This window comes from Myiozetetes cayanensis, unplaced genomic scaffold, assembly GCF_022539395.1.
Source record: "Myiozetetes cayanensis isolate MyiCay16 unplaced genomic scaffold, myiCay2020 scf3, whole genome shotgun sequence".
NCBI classification, from domain to species: domain Eukaryota; kingdom Metazoa; phylum Chordata; class Aves; order Passeriformes; family Tyrannidae; genus Myiozetetes; species Myiozetetes cayanensis.
Window position 1 is genome coordinate 68766601 of NW_026087521.1, and position 19928 is coordinate 68786528.

The 19928-nt window shown below is 44.9% G+C and overlaps 1 protein-coding gene across 4 annotated transcripts in view; it reads right to left on the bottom strand.

The window, feature by feature from the left end:
* Positions 1–6523, bottom strand: part of PRR5 (proline rich 5) — a 75385-nt gene extending 68862 nt beyond the window's left edge. The window contains exons 1-2 of one of the 4 annotated variants that reach the window (XM_050323320.1): positions 6399–6490; positions 5998–6080 (exon numbers count right to left, since the gene is read on the bottom strand). The gene's annotated coding sequence lies outside the window, so the exon portion shown is untranslated. Of the gene's footprint in view, positions 1–5997; positions 6081–6398 lie in introns of all 4 variants that reach the window. The other 3 variants (XM_050323325.1, XM_050323323.1, XM_050323326.1) reach the window with 3 other exon arrangements.
* Positions 6524–19928: the final 13405 nt, after the last annotated feature.

Sequence of the window (19928 nt, forward strand, 5' to 3'; positions counted from 1 at the left end):
AAAGTCATGCAGAATAAAATGGAAAATCCACTCGTGCTGGAATTGTACATTACAGAATTAATTTGGGAAGCATGCTATAATGCCAAATTTGATCCATGCAAGCAAATCTCACTAGCTGGGGCCAACATCTGGCTTCTTATCTGAACCTTCCAAGCTGCTTCTCAGTTATACAAAACTGGCTTGGATATTTTATGAGACTCTCAAAATTTCCAATACTTTCTGTCTTCAGGGATGCCAGAATTACTACAAGAATGTCTTTTTCCTGGCACTTTGGAGTGATTCAGACCTCCCTGATGGGACACACTACAGCATAATTCATACCAGGAACTTTATTTAGGAGGAGTGGTTTTGTCATGCCAAGCCAAACCAATCATCTGTTAAGCCTGATAACCCACTGACAGCAGCCTCTGCCTAGTCCTCCAGAGCAAAAATGGAAATAAACTTAAAAAAAACCAACCACAAACCCCAGCAAAACAAACAAACACAACCACGAGCACAAAGCCATGATCACCACCACAGAGCAGTCAGGGGTGCACCAAGACTCTGTACAGGATCCGCAGGGCCCATATTTTAAAAACTAGTTGATACTACAAACCGAAACCATACCTGTGCAGACAGCAGTGGGTGCTTCCTCTCACAGGGAAAACTGGATGTGAAATTAATTTACTCATTGTAAGCAGTGAAAATCACCAAATGCAGTTTGCTGGTGTTTCCGAGATCAGGATATAAGTAGATAATCAAAGGAATAAGAAGTGGCCCTCTGTTCTTCCTGGAGAGAACCTCACCAGAATATTTTACAGAGAGAAAAATTAATATAGTGGTGAAAGGAAAACCAGCAGTACTGGATTACAGAGGGGTTGGATGAGCACATCCAAGCTGGGCTAACACGCTTTCTGGAAGATCACTTAACTTCTCTCAGCTTTCTCATCTCCTTTGCAACCAAGACAACAAAATTTCACAGCTCCTTTTCTTCTAAATCTCCAACATCAAATGGACAACACAGGAAGTGAAAACCTTGTACCAAGTCACCAGATGAGGAAATTCTGGGACTCAAGTTACACTTAATTAAAAGAGGCTCATCCTTAAGCCAGCTTTGTAAACTCTTTTCAATGTTTTCCCTGCCTACCCTCCAATAAACCATTCATGCTGAAGACAAACAGTCTCCAGTTTTTAAAGCAGCCACTGTGAATCAGAATAAAAATACTCCTCCCTATCCAGCAACAGCACACCATCTTGGAGCCCTTATAACTCCACCTGTTCTGCAGGATAAGCATGTCTAATTTATATAACTCTGGTTTATTCTGGGATACAACGAGAAATCTAGTGGAGGAATGATGGCATGTTATAACACCAAACCTCAGGGGTCTGATCAAGCTTTTCATAAGCTGACCCACCTTGAATCTGAAGAGAGAAGTTACAGCACACAGTAACACCATAACAAACAATTAAGTTCAAAATTACAACATCTTTATATTCTTGGAACCACATTCTAAAAAACAACCCCGAAGAAAGTGATTAAATCCAAACACAAGCAAAGACAAGATCTTGGACTGAAGACCTGCTGGGGCTGACCCAAAGCTGCAGCATCTTCCACATTTTGGATCATAGTCCTCAGCCCTTCCATTTATGCATCCATTGATGCATCACCTACAACATTTATGCATCCATAAAGATGATGCATCCATTTATGCATCACCTGCAACTTCAGCAGAGCTGCACAACCCTTAGAAGTGGCTCTTCACACTTAGGCAAGAACTCAGTGTTGTGTCTAGTCTCAGCAAAGGAAGATGTAAGAATATCCAAGAATATCCATTAATTTTTTTTTCCCCCACCAATAATGGCTGGAACATAAAGCAGGAAAACACCCTGAGCCTGCTGCTTTCCAGCTTTTCCTCAAGAGGAGAATCCCACATGGGTCCAAGGACACAAATGAACAGTCAATGCAAACCCAGCAATATTTCCAGCCTGGCCTGCTGAGCTCCCCACAGGAGTGTCTTCCATCACTTCCCTACTCCCATTTTCCCTCCCCACGTGATCAGAACAGCATTTGTTTTATAGAATAATGGCCTAAGTGTCAGCTGCCAGCAAGATAAGTGATCAAATATTTCCTAGATCAGCAGCTAAGGATGGAATAATATTTATTCATTCATCCAGTCCATCTCCTTCCATACAGCAGGCAGCAGGGAATGACTGTGCAGACCACACAGGGTAGCTGAGCAGTCAAATCCCAGCAGAAGAGCTGCCCTGATGACTTCAAAACCACCCTGGCCCCCAGGCACAGCCAGGGGAGATGTGACCCTGAGCCACCAGCCCTGTAGAACACCTTCCAGGGCTATCTGTGAACTTTACACAACCCCGACCAACAACCCAACCAGCATTTTGGGGGAAGATTATTTAGCTTCATTCCAAATAGCTTTTCTTGATGTTCAAGTTACCCTAAGTTAAATCTAGTTGTTCTTGCAAAGGCTAAGATTATCTTTTGAGTACCCATACCTGAAAGTGCAGGTGTCTTTGCTTCTTAGATTATCTATATTAAGCATTTTTAATCACTCCCCAGAAATGTCCCTTTGCTCTCCTAACCAGCTCCTTCCCTTCCCTCAGAAACTCTCAAAGGGTAGGTGTCCTATATTTGAGCCAGGGAGCCAGATGCACCCACACTGCACATGGAAAGCTTGTTATTCTCCCATTCATAACTGGAATATCACGGCCAACTGAGCTGTCTTGTGTCACTGCTTCCCTGCAGCCCTGCCCGACCACGGGCCCTCGATTTGTTCCAGCCCTGTGACTGCGGGTGCTCGTTCACACCCAGTTCACACGTTAACCCATCCTTCATTTTCTTTTCCCATTCCCAACCCTCAGTCTCCTCAGATTTTTCTGCACCAGCGCTCTGTCTGCACAGGGACAGTTTATTGCCAATAACTGCAGACACACGAGTTTTACACTTGAAGACGTAAAACCCACTGAGTTTTGTTCCCTCCTCAGTTGGCATCACCCCAGCTTCTCTATCACACTACCCCTGAGCAGAACTGTTTTACTCCGGTACAGGAGAAGCATCACCACATTCCTCAAAAGAGCTGCTGCTTTGTCTGCTCACACCATCAACATAAAGCTACCTCTGTGGTGATATCCAATATCTTTGGGATCACCACTGCGCCCCAAACCACTCCTCAGCCTCCCAAGCAGATTGAATTTCAGCCTGAGCGACACAAAGGAGTATATTGTGGCTATCTGATGGGCAGAAAGGGATTTGGGGTTTACAGTTCCTGGGAGTTTTCAAACACTCACAGGGAAATGTGACAGAAAGTAAACATCTTTCCACTGAAAACAGCTTAGAATAAAACTGACATCCCATTTTTGTCAGAATCTTTGTTTCAGATCCATAATCATTAAAAGAAGCAGATCTCCAACTAAATTGTTCAAGCAAAGGAATGCCCAGCCCATTTGTGTGGTGTTTTCAGAGTTCGCTGTCAGGTTTTGTTTAGCATTCTGCACCGGTCCTACGCTTTGGCTTGCCTGGAAATTTTAAATGCAAATGTATTTGCAGGGTGGCATGTGAGAACAATATCAGAATTTTACCTCACACAACAGCTCCTTACTCGGTTCCATTCAGCTCCCTTTTCCTCCTTCCCTAATACAGAGATTTTGCAACTACTAAAAAAAAAGGAAGGCTAAAACAAGAAAATCTTTACCTATTATTTTTTCCTACTGAAAGACTTTCCCAGGCCCCTCTGCTAAAACAAATTTAAACCACAGTTCAAATAATGCTTTAAAATCGCCTACGACTTCAACCTGAGATGCAGAGCAGGCAAGCAAATTCTTTAATACCAGGGAATAACAGCACTTAATTCAAATCATGCCCACATAGTATTTTCCATCTTCCAAGGGCTAAATAAGCACTAGGTAATTAAACACTGCTTTATCCACACCCCAAACTTGTCAATCTTATCCTAAGTAACCAGGGGAGAAGCAAACACCTCCGAGAGGATGTGCTGCTGTCCAAGTATTTGTCATTTGCTCCTCCTCTTTGTGCTCAGTGTCATTGAGTCCCGGGCCACAGATGAAGGCAGATAATTACCAGCTCTCATAACTCAACAGTTCCTCAAGAGGCTGTGACAGGGCTACTGGAGAGGCAAATTTTTCACTGACCTTATTATGAAGGCATTTCTCGAGCAGTGACGTTGGACCACTTCAAACAGCGCTAAACGATCAGAACCAGAGCTAATAATTTTCCTTCTGGTGGAAGGATGTTTGCTGTTGCCCACACGTGGGACATGCAAACCCAGGCACAACCTGAGCACGGCTCAGCAGTTTGTGCTGAGCTACAGGAGATCAGAACACATTCTAGAAATTATTGGGCCTCCGTGGTGCAGCAGCAGAACCTCCAACTCTCCCTTTAAAGAACAGCTTTTTGGTTTGCATTTGTGGTTTATTATCAAAATACACGTGCAAGAGTGATACTTTAAAGGAAAATGAAGAAGAAGGCCAAAAGGTCAGTAGGCACAAGTGATCAAGCCTCCAGCTCTGGACCAATCCACCTTGCTGTAGTTTACATCCATTGCAATATTTAACTCTATTGTTGAAAGAGGAAATACTATTTTTAGCCACTACCTATTACTTTTGTTCTGAGATAAAGTGCCACATACAGTTCTATTACTGATCTTACATTTTCATAGACATTTACAGAGCTGTTCATTAATCCTGATGGCTTCTATATTGAAAAAAAAATAATTAAAGTAATTTTAATGCCGTGCTTTATTGCACCTAGAATTTACAGCTATAAGTCTATCTGTTGGAAAAATTAAAAGGAAATGCCTCCAGAATGGAAGTGGTAAGAGGTCTGACTACAACCCAAGGCTCAGAATTTTTCAAGTGCTCAGGGCTTGATTTTCTTAAGCACTGAAGATTCAGAACTTGGGTTACACAGACATGTTTCCCTTACTAAACCCCCACAGCACTCTAGATACAAGACTTTGAAAACTGAAAAGAAAGACCTGAAAATCCAGCAATTTTCTCTGGAGCCTAAGCACAAGCCTAGGAGCGTTTGAAATCTGGCTCTGTTTTGGGTGATGAGTAAGTACTTCTGGAAATTCCTCTTACGCTGCCTGCTCCACAATGTCTTTTTTACTGCATATCCACTGGGAACGTTTCTCGATTCCATATTCCTTCCAGAGTCTTCCCCTAATTAGATTATTAATGAGAAAGAGAAGCATGAAGCACTAAGTCAATGGTCTAGGATATAAATATGAAACCCCTGTCAGTACATGTTCCATAGCAAGTACCATATTATTCATCTACCCCAGAGGAACCAGAGTATTCACCTGACTCCCAGAACAAAGTTTTAGCTCCACTTTGGCTACAGATATTACAAAGAACAGTTTTGCCTGGCAGCACCACAGCTCCACATCCAACCATGCACTAGATACCAGATGAGTCCATTATCCTACAGCTCTCCTATACTGAACTACTTATTCTATTCAAGTTGTAAGAAAGCTTCCTAATCACCCCCTAATAGTCGTCTTTTCCCTAAAAGCTAATAGGTGCGTGAGACAGAAAAAATTACAAGTATTTCTTTTAAATGAAGCATCAACGTTTAGCTTTAGACCCGTCTTTCCATTATTCATCAATGTGCTGGTAAACACATTGTTTCCTGCAATTTACCCTGAGATGCCTACAAGTACACTGCCTGGAAACGATGAACATAAGAAGAGCTAAATCGTTTCCTCGAACCTTTTTCTAAGGTTCTTCCCTCTTGTTGCTTTTACAATATCAAAACACTGGCACACATCCACTGTAATGTATTCCTGAAGAGCACGAAGACACCGGACCTTTACCAACGATCACATACGAACTGCCAAAATTAACAGGGACCGCACACGCACACACAGAGAAAGGGACAAGCCCATCTCCTGCAGGAGCTGTCGGAGAATGTGCACTCCAGGGTGGAAACATGCAAAATCATCCTGCAAAAACCATCTTACTCAGGCACAGAGGTCTTACTTGCGTGAACAAGGCTTACAGCTCCCAGCCCCCAGGAATCACATCAGGAGCCAACTCCAGCTACCTGAGATCGCTATTTCAGACTGGAAGAGAAGGAGAGCAGCGTCTGCACAAACACTGAATACTCACGCAGGGAGCAGAACCTGCGAGCCCGAGCTCCAGCATCCACAGGGACCACCCGAGCGCTGCCAGGGCTGTGCTCCACCGCACTCCGCAGCCACAAACAAAGCCGGGAGCCCCCCGAGCCCACCCTTCTCACCAGGAGGTCCCCGGGGCCGCTCCCCGAGCCCTGTGTCCGGCGCAGAAGGGCACAGGGTCAGACCCTCTCTGCCTTCCCCCAATTCTGCGGGGCTCGCAGAGCCGGCGGTGGCATCGCCCGGTTCCCCCCGAGCCCCACTCACCGCGCACGACCGCGGGCAGCGCCGCCGGGGGCAGGAGCCGGAGCGCCCTCCTTACAGCGCGGGAGAGTGCGGGGGGCGCCGGGGGGTCCTGCCCTGCCGAGCCGTGTCCCCGGGGCTCGGAGCGCTGCTCCGGGCTCCGAGCGATGCTGAACGCGCGGCCGCGGCAGCCGCGCCGGCGGGGCGGGGACGGGCGGGCCGGGGACGCCCCCGCGCCGCCGGGAGGGGCACGGGGAGGGACCCGCGGAGACAGCAGGACCGCAGAAATCCCAAATCTGCGCAGCCCCGCCCCGGCAAGGCACGCCCGGACACCCGCGGCCGTGAGCGGGGCACGGCGGGGCTGCGACCGCACCGGCCGGGCATTGTCGGGGCAGCCCCCGGGGTGTCACAGAATCACGGAATATGCCCAGCTGGAAGGGACGCACAAGGATCATCGAGTCCAACTTCCTGACCCTGCACAGGACCATCCCCAGAGTCACACCCTGTGCCCCAGAGGATCATCCAGACTCTCCTGGAGCTCTGGCAGCCTTGGTGCTGTGCCCACTGCCCTGGGGAGCCTGTTCAGTGCCAACCACCCTCTGGGGGAAGAACCTTTTCCAGAGATCCAACCTGAGCCTGCCCTGACACAGCTCCAGGCCATTCCCTGTGGTCCTGTCCCTGGTCCCTGCAAAGCAGAGATCAGTACCTGCCCCTCCCCTCGGGAGGATGCTGAAGACCACAATGACGTCTCCCCTCAGACTCCTCTCCTCCAGCTGAACACACCATACAGCTCCTCACACGGCTTCCCTTCACCGTCTTCATTGCCCTCCTTTGCACGCTCTCTAATAGCTTAATATCTTTCTTATGGCCCAGCTGAGGGGCCCCTTCCCCTCTCCAGCCAGGGAAACACAAGGGAGGAACGGGCAGGCAGCCACACACACGCTTCATGCCTACCAGGAAGGTGCAGATGGAGCAGGAGCACATCCACATCCGTCCAGCAAAGGTGGTGTTTCTCAAGGAGACACAATGCTGCTCCTGCTGCTCCAGTGCTGGAGGAGCTGGAAGGACACTGGGAAGCATCAGCCCTTCTTCTGTCAGCACATGAACCTGTGTGTGGAGAGATCCACAGCAAAAACCTGTGGTTTTGCCAGAGCTGTAGTTCATAGATTTGCTCTGAGCTACAGGATTTTAAGTACACCCTGCAGGGGTTCAAGCCAAAGGAAGTTTTACACAAACCAATTCCACCTCGAGTTTCAGCCACATCAAATCATAGCTCGGTTGGGCTATCTGGCAGACACGTTGCTTTGGTTTCCTACCTGCCTGAGGGAGTGACAGTGCCAAGAAGGCTCAAATGGTGGCTTTGTTTGGCTGTTAATGACACAATTTCATGTCGCAGTACCATAGGCTTCAACACATGTAGTCTGATCTCAGAAGGGGCTGCTTGTGCTTCACAGTCTTCCCCTCCCAGAGGAAGCTGGACATCAGTGACTTACTGTAATGATTTGATCTAGTTTATGTTCAAACTATAATGACTTTGAATGGTGGCATTGCTGAAGGAAAGACAAGGAGATGAAGAGAAGTAAGGATGGTACAAAGAAGCCCTCCTTGGCAGCCTTTGGGTGCAATAATTGCTTTTGAAGTGCAGTGATGTTGTGGTGTCTTATTTTCTGACTGCAAAAAAACCAGCAGCAGTGTGTGAGCTGGCACTGGGTCATTGGCATACCTGCTGAATTCATGGTGCCTTTTGTGATTAAATGGTGAAACCACAAAGTTTGTGACAAAGTAGGCCAAGAGTCATGTAGCCTATAAAGCCGTAATCCTGCATAGAAAAAAAAAAAAAAAAAAAAGCCATGATTTTCCATCAGCTTAATTGACCCAGAAATCTGGGGAAGACAAGTTTGCCCTTCTAGTCTTTGTGGAGGAATGAAAGGAATGTCCCTGAGTGCCCTTGTCCCTGAATGCAAAGAAGAGTTAATCTTAGAATCAGGGAGCAGTTTCTTCTCCAGATCTGGCTTTTTTTTCCAACAGTAGGTCCAGAGGACAAACTAAAGCCCATGGAAGAGACATTTTCATCACTGTCTGTTTTCTTTTAAGTTGTGTCTGTTTTAAAAATCTAAACCAAATGATTAAAACATAATTATGTAACATGCAAAGGAACCTGAGTTGAGTCTTTGATCCACAAGTGTTACAGAATCACTATTGAGAGATGCTTTTTTCAGTAGGAACTGGTATCTGAATTTGCCATCAGAAGCCTCAAATACATTCATTTGTTTATTCAACAAAGCAAAGATGTGCAGGTTACATTCTCTCTGGAAAGCTTCCAAAAGCTTTGCTTTAAAAACTACAAACAAGCATAAAAATGAGAGAAATTGGTACTTACAATTAATTGTAATGCTGACTACCAGTATCATAGCTACAGCTGAATGAGCAACCTCTCTGCACCTCTCCATAGCCCAGCTGGTTTCCATCAGAACTAGCATGGAACACAAAACTTCTCTTAGGAACCTCTTACGGGATCAGAGCCTCATTTTCCAGGATTAATTTGTATATTATGCTGGGTAAGTGAAATGCCACCCCACTATGGTATCTTGCTGTGAGAAATATTTAGTTAAGCTAAGTTTTCACAACAGCAAAAAACTCCACAGGATTCAAATTAATCTTGGGGCCAGATGGAGTCACATCAGTCAGAATAATTTGCTAACAGCCAGAGGAATCCAGTTGCATCAGAAAAAGACTCACATCTTCCACTTGGATCTGATCCTGAGTGGCACAGTGGAGGCTGAGGGGAGCAGTGAGAACACCTCTCCAAGTTGTGCTGAGCCAGGCTGCCAAGCTCCAAGGCAGCTCTGCAAGAAACCTGGTCCTCCACGTGTTGTTGGAGACCCTGGTGCTCATATTCTCAGGCTGCCAAAGCAATAGGAGATTGGTAAAATCAGTTTTCAGCAAATATTTTCTGGTGCCTGATAAGCTGAACTGGCCCATTTTTCAGATATCTCACCTACGACAGCAGAAAGAATATGTAAGGCTTTGGGAAATGCAGGGTGATAGATATTAGTGCTTTCTTTTGTGTCCTCAGCAGTTCACAGTTACCAAATCAAGGCAAACCTCTCGCCTCCTAAAGTAAAAGCTGCACAACAAAGTTGTGGATGGAAGGAAATTCGCACCAGAACAAGCACAGGAAACCACAGAGCGGCAGAAAGGATGAGTTAATGGAAAAAGGTTGATGTCCTGATACTGGGTAAAGGCTGTGGAAAACTACCAGCACTCACTGCCAGTGTCCTCTGCTGAGCCATAGCATGCCCACTCCAGGCAGCCTCATTCCACAGATATTACTGGAGGCAGACATTTCCCTCCATCTGCAAGAACAATAACTCACAACCAGTCCTTTTTCTAAACAATGAAGTAAGAGCAGAGACAGCTCAGTTTTCACCAGCTGGTTAAAATTAATAGGAGGCCGGATTTACTTTGTTGCACTCAGTTACTGGCCTTGTGTGCACACTTGTTTTACGTGTCCCTGCTGTTCCATCTCCCCAAGTGGCACAAGGGGTTGTTGGCAGAGGAGCTGAGGATGGGAAGCTCAGGGGAAGTGAAGAGGAACCATAATCACACAATTTTAAATAGGGTTTGTACCACGAAGGCACAGTTGCAGACAGTGGAAAAGGAAAACCACCTGGGAAACCAACTGATTAAATAACTTTCTCAATTGTAGCACAGCTGAGATAAAAACCTCTAACTTCTGGTTCTTAATGGAGCTGTAGGTCTTTGGCTTCCTTCATAACCTGAATGGCTTAGAAGTGGGATGCTTGTCTCAGGCTTCTTCCCTTCTCTATCCACAATCTAATTACCTCTTATTTAACTTATCATGGGAAGCCTTTTCTTTATTGTTTCTTGGCTAGTGAAATTATTCACTATAGATGTCTTTTCATCTGAAAAGGAAATATCTTCTCTAATTAAAGATGCCCTCAGGCAACCGTATCTTACTTTTTCTTTTTATTTTTATGAGCTGTTGGTTTTAGCTATCAGCCTTAGATAATACAAGTATTTAGGAACAGAGTGGAAATCTTGATTTGCAACATAAGGGGCAGCAATTTGTTTTCCTGTAATGTCTTTTATCCAAGAATACCAAATGCTTCACTAATGTTAATTAATTGGTTCTCTCAAAGCATCCAGTTGAGATGCTGATAACTGTTTGGCAAAATGGGTAAAACACCAAAATACACCTAAGGGTCCTTACAATAGGAGAGATGTTAAAGCAGATATGAGCTGATGAAGGGCATTCAGCAAATCAGTGAAGTGCCATCTCATATTGCTTCTCAGAGGTCCTAAAACTTTCCAGCCTCAAGATACCTCCATGTGTTCTGGTGAGTTAAATATAAGTACAGCAGTAGATGATCCTTCTTCATGTGTTCATCTTCTCTTGTAAACTAACAAGGGTTGGGTAATTTTCAAATATCAGAAATCCAGACTGAAATTTTTCACCCAAATCAGGGAACTAGGTTATAGGACTTCTCTGGCCATCCTTTCCTAGATTTCAGGTGATGAATAAAGTGGAAGTGCTGTTTGCCTTGCTACTAAGGGGTTGCCACGCTCCATACCAGGGCTGGCTGCATTTTCCTGATTGCAGAAGGGATTCTTGCACCTCATATCACTAAAAGTTCAAGTGCTATTGATCTTTGTCAAGATGAGATGTCTCTGGCTAAAGAGCCCACACATATAATTTGCAGGGATTTCAGGTTTTTACAAAAATATTTTCATTTTAATATTTTTCAGTGTCTATTTTCTGATTTGTTTCTTCAAACAATTTGTGTATTGCACTGCTGAGTTTATTACACACTCTCTTCCTTAAGAGAGTCTCTATCTTTTTAAAGTACAGTTTTAAATACTCTGAAGATCAAACTCACAGCAGCCCTATGTAATAGATTTTAAGTGTTAATGGCAGCATATTAGTAATGCTGTAGGGAATAATATCTTCCTTAATATCCATACATGGAAATTACTTTAATAAATAACATTATGACTGATGCTGGACTAAAAGTAATAAAACTATAAATTCATGCATATTTGCTGCCTTATACCCACTGTTGCAGCAGTTCTTCCAAAAAAATTACCATAAAGAGATTTGAAATTTCTGTAAGATTCTACCAGCATATCTTATTTGTCCTTGCACAGCCACTGCTGTTTCCAAATAAAAAAAATAAAACCGTGTTTGATCTCTCTTCGTGTATCCAGATGCTTTACTTGCCTGATGACTGGCTGCCCAGGACTGTTCAGACCACTCCACCTCATTTATCCTTTGGCTAACAGTTGTTTGCAGCAGCATCTGCACTGCAGCTGACCTTTCTCCAACAGCAAATACAGATCAACTCTTATATCAAATCTTATATATTTGAGGGTTAGAAGTTTTCTGAGTTTAAGCTGCTGGCCTCTACTGGCTACAAAAAGCAGTGAGGCATCAGTACAGACACCTTTGTACAGTTCACTGCAAGGGAGAGGAGCAGTGAAGGTAGACTGAGAAAGTTCCAGCTGTTGATGATGAGCATTTACCTCTTTCAGGGAATGACTGAAGAGTTTGGGATTTGTACAAAACAACGTCAGTCAGTACCTTAACATTCAGTCAAGATGCATTGCTGCAAGTTTTCTATTTTCAAGAGGTCAAGTGGTGTATCCATGTGGATAAGTTCATATATAGATAGTTATATAGCATTCCTGCCTAAAAGACAACTTTGCTGTCCTGAGCAACTCTGCTCCAGGGTCAAAAGATCAGGACATTGGCAAAGAACAGCTCTGTGTGAGAGAAATAACCTTGCTCAGGGAGCAACGTGCAGTCATTAAGGAGTTTTTCTTGCTTATACCTTGAAGGGAGTCAGTTCAAGGACATTTAAAAGAGAAAAACATTTATCAGCACAGAAAAATGACCAGACTCTGCAAACAACTAGAGGAAAGGCCTGTGTGCCTCAGAAACGCTGCCTGTGCCATTTGGTTCCTGTGGAGAAGTCCTGTGCTCCAGTATGGCCATTATCAGGCACCCAAAGCATACAAAGCTACACCTATAATAACCCTTCCTGATTCCAGCCACACCAAGTTTTTCAACCTCCTTTTGCTGCTGAACAAAAACTCAGACTGGAACATGCCGAAAAATGAAGTGGAAATGCACCCTGAGAGCAACAGCCAAGGATGGATGGGGTGGGTGGAAGCAGTTGCAGGGCATTTGCTGGCTCCTCACTCCTCCAGCAGTGGAAAACCTGCATGTTCTCCTCAGGAATATGCTGTCCCTGCCACTGAAGGAGCACTACCTGCCCTTCACACCAAATCAGGGTGTGTTCTAAGGAATAATTAGAGCTTTTCCCCCCACTCTGTGCTAGAGATCTTATCTATGCCATGTTCTGCTCTAATAAATACCTTTGCTTCATGAATAATATGTAGGGGAAGATTCCATGATGTAGAAGACTGGTTAGACCAGCTGCAAACCCACTGAAGGGTTTCAAAGTGATATTGTATAACATTTTTCAAGTTCAGCTCTGTACTGTTCATGCCTTTTTTTTTTTCCCCTCAGTGGGAAGTACCTACTTTCCTTTTACTGTGCTTCTTTCTCACATGGACAGTGGGGATTTAACGTACACCAGCATGTTTGTGAGTACTGGGTAGAAAACACTTTCCCTCCTTCTCCCCATGGAATTTTCCCCTGCCTTTGCCAAAGTCTGAAACCAGAGAGGGAGATGGAGCACCACAGGCAAATCTTGTTGCTCCTAAAGAAGCCATGGAGGATGTGCTTTTGCCTTGGTCAGGACAGGTAAAGTCCTTAGCGTTTTCTTCTTCAGAGCATCTTCCAGCAGCCTCAAGCTAGAGCAAGACCGTTAATGAGCATCTACAGTCACACAGTGCAGGACAGTTCCTGCCCCAAGAGGTGCCAGTGGAACAGAGATGGACAGAACAGCCGCACAAGGGAAGGTTTTACTTTCCATCCCACACTTCATCTGAGCACTTGTGCCAGTGCCCTCTACACCACAGGACAGAGGAGAGCATGACCCACCCCAACATGCTGCAAAACTTACACATACCTTGTGGGGAGGCAGTTTCTCAGTGTTAGAGATGTCCAGCACCACGAAGGAGGAGATACCTGAAGTGTCCTCTGCTTTGCAGAGATCAAGCCCCTCCACCCAGGCAGAGGCAGCTCAGCCATGCAGCTCAGAGCAGATCTGCAGATATCGGGCACAGAGGAGGGAAAAGCACCTTATCTTCGTGGTGATCTAATGATTTTAATCTCCCAGGATTTTCTGTGGCATCTGGTAAGGTGAGAACGAGGTGTCATTTACTACTACAACTGATTCACTGGGATCAGAGTGCTAATTCATTTTATGAAGACAACAGGACTGTGTGATGGGATCCCAGACTAGCCCAGGCTTTGATACAGATCTATTGACTTTTTCTGTCACAGGGAGCTCCTCAAAGACAACCTAGAAGGAATTCAAATTTAGGAAAAGCCAGTCTTTATTACACCACAAGCCTGACTTGCTGCCTTTTTAGCTCAGAAGGTGCCAGGTGACCAGGAGTCACTTGGACAGAGGACTCATTTCAAAGATTTATAAAAAAATCTCCCCCTGCACATTGCATCCAAGGAAAGCAGACTCTCAAGCTTTATTTGGGAGGCTTTTTGGTGGGTTGCAACTATGTACACTCAGCTCTAAGACATTTTCTCTTACATCAGCAGAGCCCTGTGCTCACTGCTTCGCTCAGCGGCCTTCGGTGTCATCACTGTGCTCAAAGTGCTGCCTTGCTGTGCTGCCTCTGATCCATCCCATAATCCAAATCTCTCCTTCCCTTGGGCACATTCAATTGCTGCCTAAGGGAAGGAGCATCCTTCTCCTTCCAGAGAGCTCTTCACCAGCTACTCTCTCCTTACAGGGGGAGAGTCTACACAGCCAGAACAAGCAGAGAGCTGTCACTGTTAGTCAGCAGATGCCAATTAATACCTGTCACTCTCTGATCACCAGGTGTCACAACCTGACTTCCCAGCCTTTGCAGGTGCCCCAGCATAAGGTCCTGCTCCCAGGACCAGCCCCAAGAAACTCCCTTTCCAGCCTCATTAACACACACAGGCAGGCAGGAGAGGGTGCAGGGCAAGAACAACTGATATGCTGCAGATGAAGATAAAGAGAGAGGACATCACCAGATCCTCCCACAAGCTAGACTTTGTCAATCTGAAAAGGAACTTTCAGCATCCCAAACTTGGAAAGAGGACATTTCTAAAGAAAGCCACTTGCTCTGACAGTATTTTGGGGGTGGTAGGTGTGAGATTCATAGTGTTGAGACATTGAATTTGTCAAAAGATTGGGAAGATGCTCTAGCCAAGAAGCCCCAACAAATATCTGTTGGGAACAGACTCCTTGTCAGGTCTGATGGAAGCTTTCAAAGGAGTCAGATTTAAAAGGGTATCACCATATCTGCTGCCAGCAAATGTTCTGGGAGAGTGATAAAAAACTAAAATACATGTATTTGGAAGTAAAGGAACACAAAAATGACTCTATTAGATCTTATTTTCTGTCACACTGGGCATCAGAGAAGGCTGCAGGATCACACAGGAGGCTGCATAAATGTATGGTCAGTCACTGTGTGTGTGCTGTGCGTGCCAAAACCATTGTCAGCAAAAGCCTGATGACTGAAGGAGTAAAGAACAGGCTCTTCCTTGTTCTGCTAACAGTTCAAGATTTTAGTACTTCAGAGCACATTTTTTTCTCCCCCAATATCACTTTTATTTAACCTGTACTGTACCTGTGCCCAAGGAAATAATTCCCACCCAGGCATCTACATCTCAGCTATACTATGGAGATCTCTGGAGCACCACCAGGACAACTGCAAAGTGGGTAGAAGCTGCTCCCCAGCTCCAAATGGCCACTGCAAGGCAAAGGCTGTGGATTCTTGCAGGCAAAACTCTTCACACCATAGGACCACCCCCACACAATTTATTTCTCCTGCACTAGCACGGTTTTAATGCAGGCAATAAACTCCTAATCCTGCCAAAGTGCTGTCACCTTCTGCCTCTGGGCCCATTTAATCCATTGTTCCTCCTGGGGCTGTGCAGCTTTCCCATTGTGGTCATAATTTCAAGGATGCATTTAACTGTGTGCAGGCCCAGAGCAAAAAAATCCTATGACTAAATGAAGACCACCATGCCAGGAATTGGGCACACCCAGAACTCGGGGGGGGCTGAAATCGGGGGCTTTTGTGAGTTCCACCCACCTTGCTCCTCCAGCATTTTCACCCAACAACACTAAATGAATTAAGAAAGCATCTGGGAAAAAACCCAACTCAGCAGTGCACAACCTCACTGCAGAAAATTATTCCTCACTCAGCAGAAAAGAAAAGGAAAGTGAGTAAAACAATGCGAGTGATTTATATCATTCCACTTAAACAGCTTTGCGAAGGGCGGTGTGTGGGCACGCCACAATTATTCATTTTTTAGCTGTATCTCACTACTGGTATGAAGTGGATTCTGTGAACTGGCTGGCTTAGGCATTGCTGGGCTCAACCTGCTGGCCCTGACACCCTCCCCAGCCCAGCCTGGCAGAGACCCTCCCCAAACTTCTCAAAACATCTCCTCATTAAAACATGTGGCATTTGCACAATAAAAGTTATCACTGCCTTGCCCACAACGGCGTCACAGATCAGCTGGAACAATGAGCTGTGGGAATCCCGTGTGCAGAACCACTCAAAACACCCAAATTCAGCTTTTTATACCGGGTGGCCATAAGACAGGAAAAACCAGGTGAAGTTTGTGCTTTCAGAACTCCCTCAACCTGCCACACACCTACAAAGGGGACAACACTGAGGAAGAACAAAAGACCACAGCCTTGAGAAGATCTTTTTCTTAACCTTGCCATGTATTTGTTAAATCACACTGGTATGATTAAGCACACACATGTGCAAGCACGTGGACCCAGAGGGCTCAGTTCTCAGTGCAACCAGCAGTGGAGAACATACACACCATTTTTAGCCCATTTTCACTCCAAAACCACATAAAACCATTTCTGACACAGTGTTCTATGGCCCCAGTGTAAACAAAAATTCTCTTTTCCTGAACTACTTGGGCAGCAGATCACAACACGTGTTATGTGCAGGGCGCTGGATATTTAATTTCCCTCCATCCAATCTTGCACATCACTCCTGGGTGTCTCTGCTCCATCATCTGGACTGTGTGCAAGCACCCTCTAATGAGCCCCTCTGCTAACACTGAGCAGTTTTCCAAGCCTACATGAAAGAACTGATCAGAATCTTAGGTTTTTGCTTGAGCTTTAACTGATGTTTTTCTTAATTAGAGCATTCTTTCGGTTTTGAATTTATTTTTTTTTCCAAACGTCAAAGCTGTGCTGCTTCAAAGGATCATTTCAGTCGCCCCTGCAGGAAGAGAGAAAATTGCTCAGAGAGATTAAAGAGAGCGTGAGAGAGGGAGGTGCAGACAGACAGACAGAGCACAGAGCAAAATATCTGACTGATCCTACTCCCACCACAGTGACTCTGCACAGAAAATAGAGATCAAATACAATTTCTGCATCTAGGACACATTCATGACAACATACCAGAATAGGAAATGCGACTTCTGTGACATTTTCAGGAGGTTTTAGGTGAAGCTTCTCTACTTGAATAAGATCATGGCAGTTCTGTACTCCAGGTATCATATTGCTGATAGTCACTCCAGCTCAGAAGAGCTCCAGAAAAGCCAATTTTAATTCTTCATTCTCAGTTCCTTCCTTCTTTCTCCCAGCAGTTTAACTTAAACAAGCCTTACGTCACAACACCTCATTTTTCAAACACGCACTACATGATGTGTTAAAGCTTTAGGACAGAAATGTATTATTTGACACATTTCTAATATTCTCATGCTCTGCACTTGTTTCAGTGGGTTTCTGTTGTAGGTCATACTGACAGATAGAAACAAGTACATGTAGAAGAGTTCAGAAGAATGAAGTCCAGCTGCATCACTGCCAACGTGTCTAAAAATCAATCTTGCTTCAGCCTAGGCTGCAGTGAGGTCTCTCTATATTTTAGCAGCCAAAGCTGTGGACTTGATGCTTTAGACAGTCTATAAACACAGGATCACTGACTTCAGTGGACCTCTGCATGGAAATAAGAATATCTCTACTCAGCACTGCACCATGCCATGAACACGTATCCAGAAGGGAAAATTCACACCAGCTTCTTCAGGCATTCAGCTTAAGCTGCTTTCCTATTTGGAGTAATGCTCATGCTGCCTATGCAGCTACTGAATAACAGAGGCTGCATTTCCTGCTGGGGGAAGGGATGATTCAAAGCACTGAGCTTCAGTGCCAAAAGCAGCTGATTTGATTAGCCTTTCCCAAAAATATTCAGCTGAAGTGCTGTGAAGGACCATTTTAAGGCACTAAATAGACAGAGACAACTCCTAGTTCTTGGAGGAAAAGCCTACCCAGTTCTAAAAATGTTCTCAGAAAAACATACCTGCACTGTAGGACACAAGTAAGTCTAAGAACCAGGGATATTTCTAACCTAAGTCTGGTGTTTTCCACATACCCAGCCTCCAGGCAAAGACAAATTCAATGACAGAAATGAAAAGGTTCAAAGATCATGGTCTCTCAACTTTCCTTTTCCCAGTTCCAAGGCAGCAGTTTATCCCAGGCCACATTTCAAAGAAGCCAAAATAAGGGATAAGGATAAAATGGATGACTTGAGGACTGGAAAGCCTGGCCTCATTTCATCACACTGGAGGAGATCTGATAATGATTTCTTACCAAGCTCCATAAAGAAAAGACTTGAGAGACTAGATGGATAATTAAACTAATCACAGAATATTCCTTGTTGGAAGGGATCATCAAGGATCCAGTCCTAGTAGCAAATAGTTCTACAAGATGCAGTGACTGGAAGTTGAAAAAGCTCAGAGCTAGACAACAGGCTTCTCTTTTTGAGGTGTCACACCACCAAAATGGTGATCCATGAGGTATCTACTACACTGGCATCACCTGCCAGGTCCCAGCTCTGCAGTGACCTAAACACACTCCAACCTCAGGCACATGAGTGAGCTGGGTTTTGTTTGCCTTGCAGTTACTTTTGGGATGGATTATAGATGTAAACCCATGCGTGCAGACACACAGGCACATACCCAGAAGTGCCACATGAATCTTGCAGGACTCCTGCTTTTCCTGGCTCTAGCCAAGAAATACATGGTCTAGACAAAGTAATAATGCCCGTAACCATTCTTGCCTCACTTCCTTGCTCTCTTGTATTCTTTAGTTTGGACCCAAGGCTCCTACTGAAAGCTTTTCTTTTGACCTTTTATTCTTCATTTCACCTGAGTATTCCTGGTCCTTCAGCAAGATCACAGGCAAAAGCCTTGACTCAGGGAATTTTTATTTCATTCAATTTATTGCCTATTAACACACACTTCTGATCATTACTTGAGGTCAGTAATTTAAAGGGGAAAAGGAGTGCAAGCACTTGAGATCTTGTCTTCTTTCTAGGGGTGGGCATTGTAACAGTGTGAACATAAACCCATTGCACGTTCCACCCCTTTCTCCTGTCAGCTGGATCCCTCATATTAACATTATCACAATACTCACTGCCAACTTTGCACCTTGGCCCTGTAAAACACACAAGCAAGAGCATCGTACCAGTATAAAGTGCTCCCTAAACCTTAGCTTCAAAATATAAACTTTATTCAAAGATTAACGTAACTACTAGAGATACTGATAAGTCTAGGTCCGACAAGATTTTGTCCAGGCCCCAAAGGGATGGTGAGCACTGGTCACTTGATAAACATGAGCCTTTCCCCCTTTGGGATAGAAAATGATACACTGAGGGGTGCAGCTCCCCTAGGGCTTGCTCCATGTCCTGTAGCATTAACTGAGCTCCCACCTTGGTCCAGTGCTTGCAGTCCCATAACCCTCACCTCAAGCTGTGGGACTTTTAGCCCCTCACCTCATCATACCCTCCCCCTTCAGGAACCTACACAAGTCCTACAAAAGCACTAAACTTTCAGAATATTTGTTTGTATGTGCAGTTCCAAGTAGAGGAGGAGTTCAAGAGAGGAGCTATGGTGTTCTCATTTTATTCCTTGTTCCCCACTACTGAGCTGAACATTTGAGTTAAACCAAATGGGTTGCTGCAGACAAAGTTCTACAAGGCTACCCAGGCACCTCAGTTAGGTTTAATTAGGCTTAGAACAGAAAAAAAGCTACGTAGGCACCTCACACACATGCAGAAATAGAACAGTAACTGGTGGGGAGGGAGGAAAAAAAAGAAAGAAAGACACAAAATGGGAAGGAAGGCTGGGCAGGCAGTCTTGCCCAGCTGAACAGAGCAGGGAGGCACAGCCCCGCTGAGAAATATTCTTAGGGCAAACAAGAGCTTAACCTTCCCAAGAAGCAACATCTTTAGCTCTTCAGGCAATTCTGGGCACAAGATGAAGACAGATTCCTGGATGGGATCCTTAACGCTAATCTTTACATCTTTTTGGCCTCAGAAAGAATTGTGTTGAATGTACAGGATAGGTTTGTTAGGTTTTTTCCCCCCTCAGCCAGTCTGAGG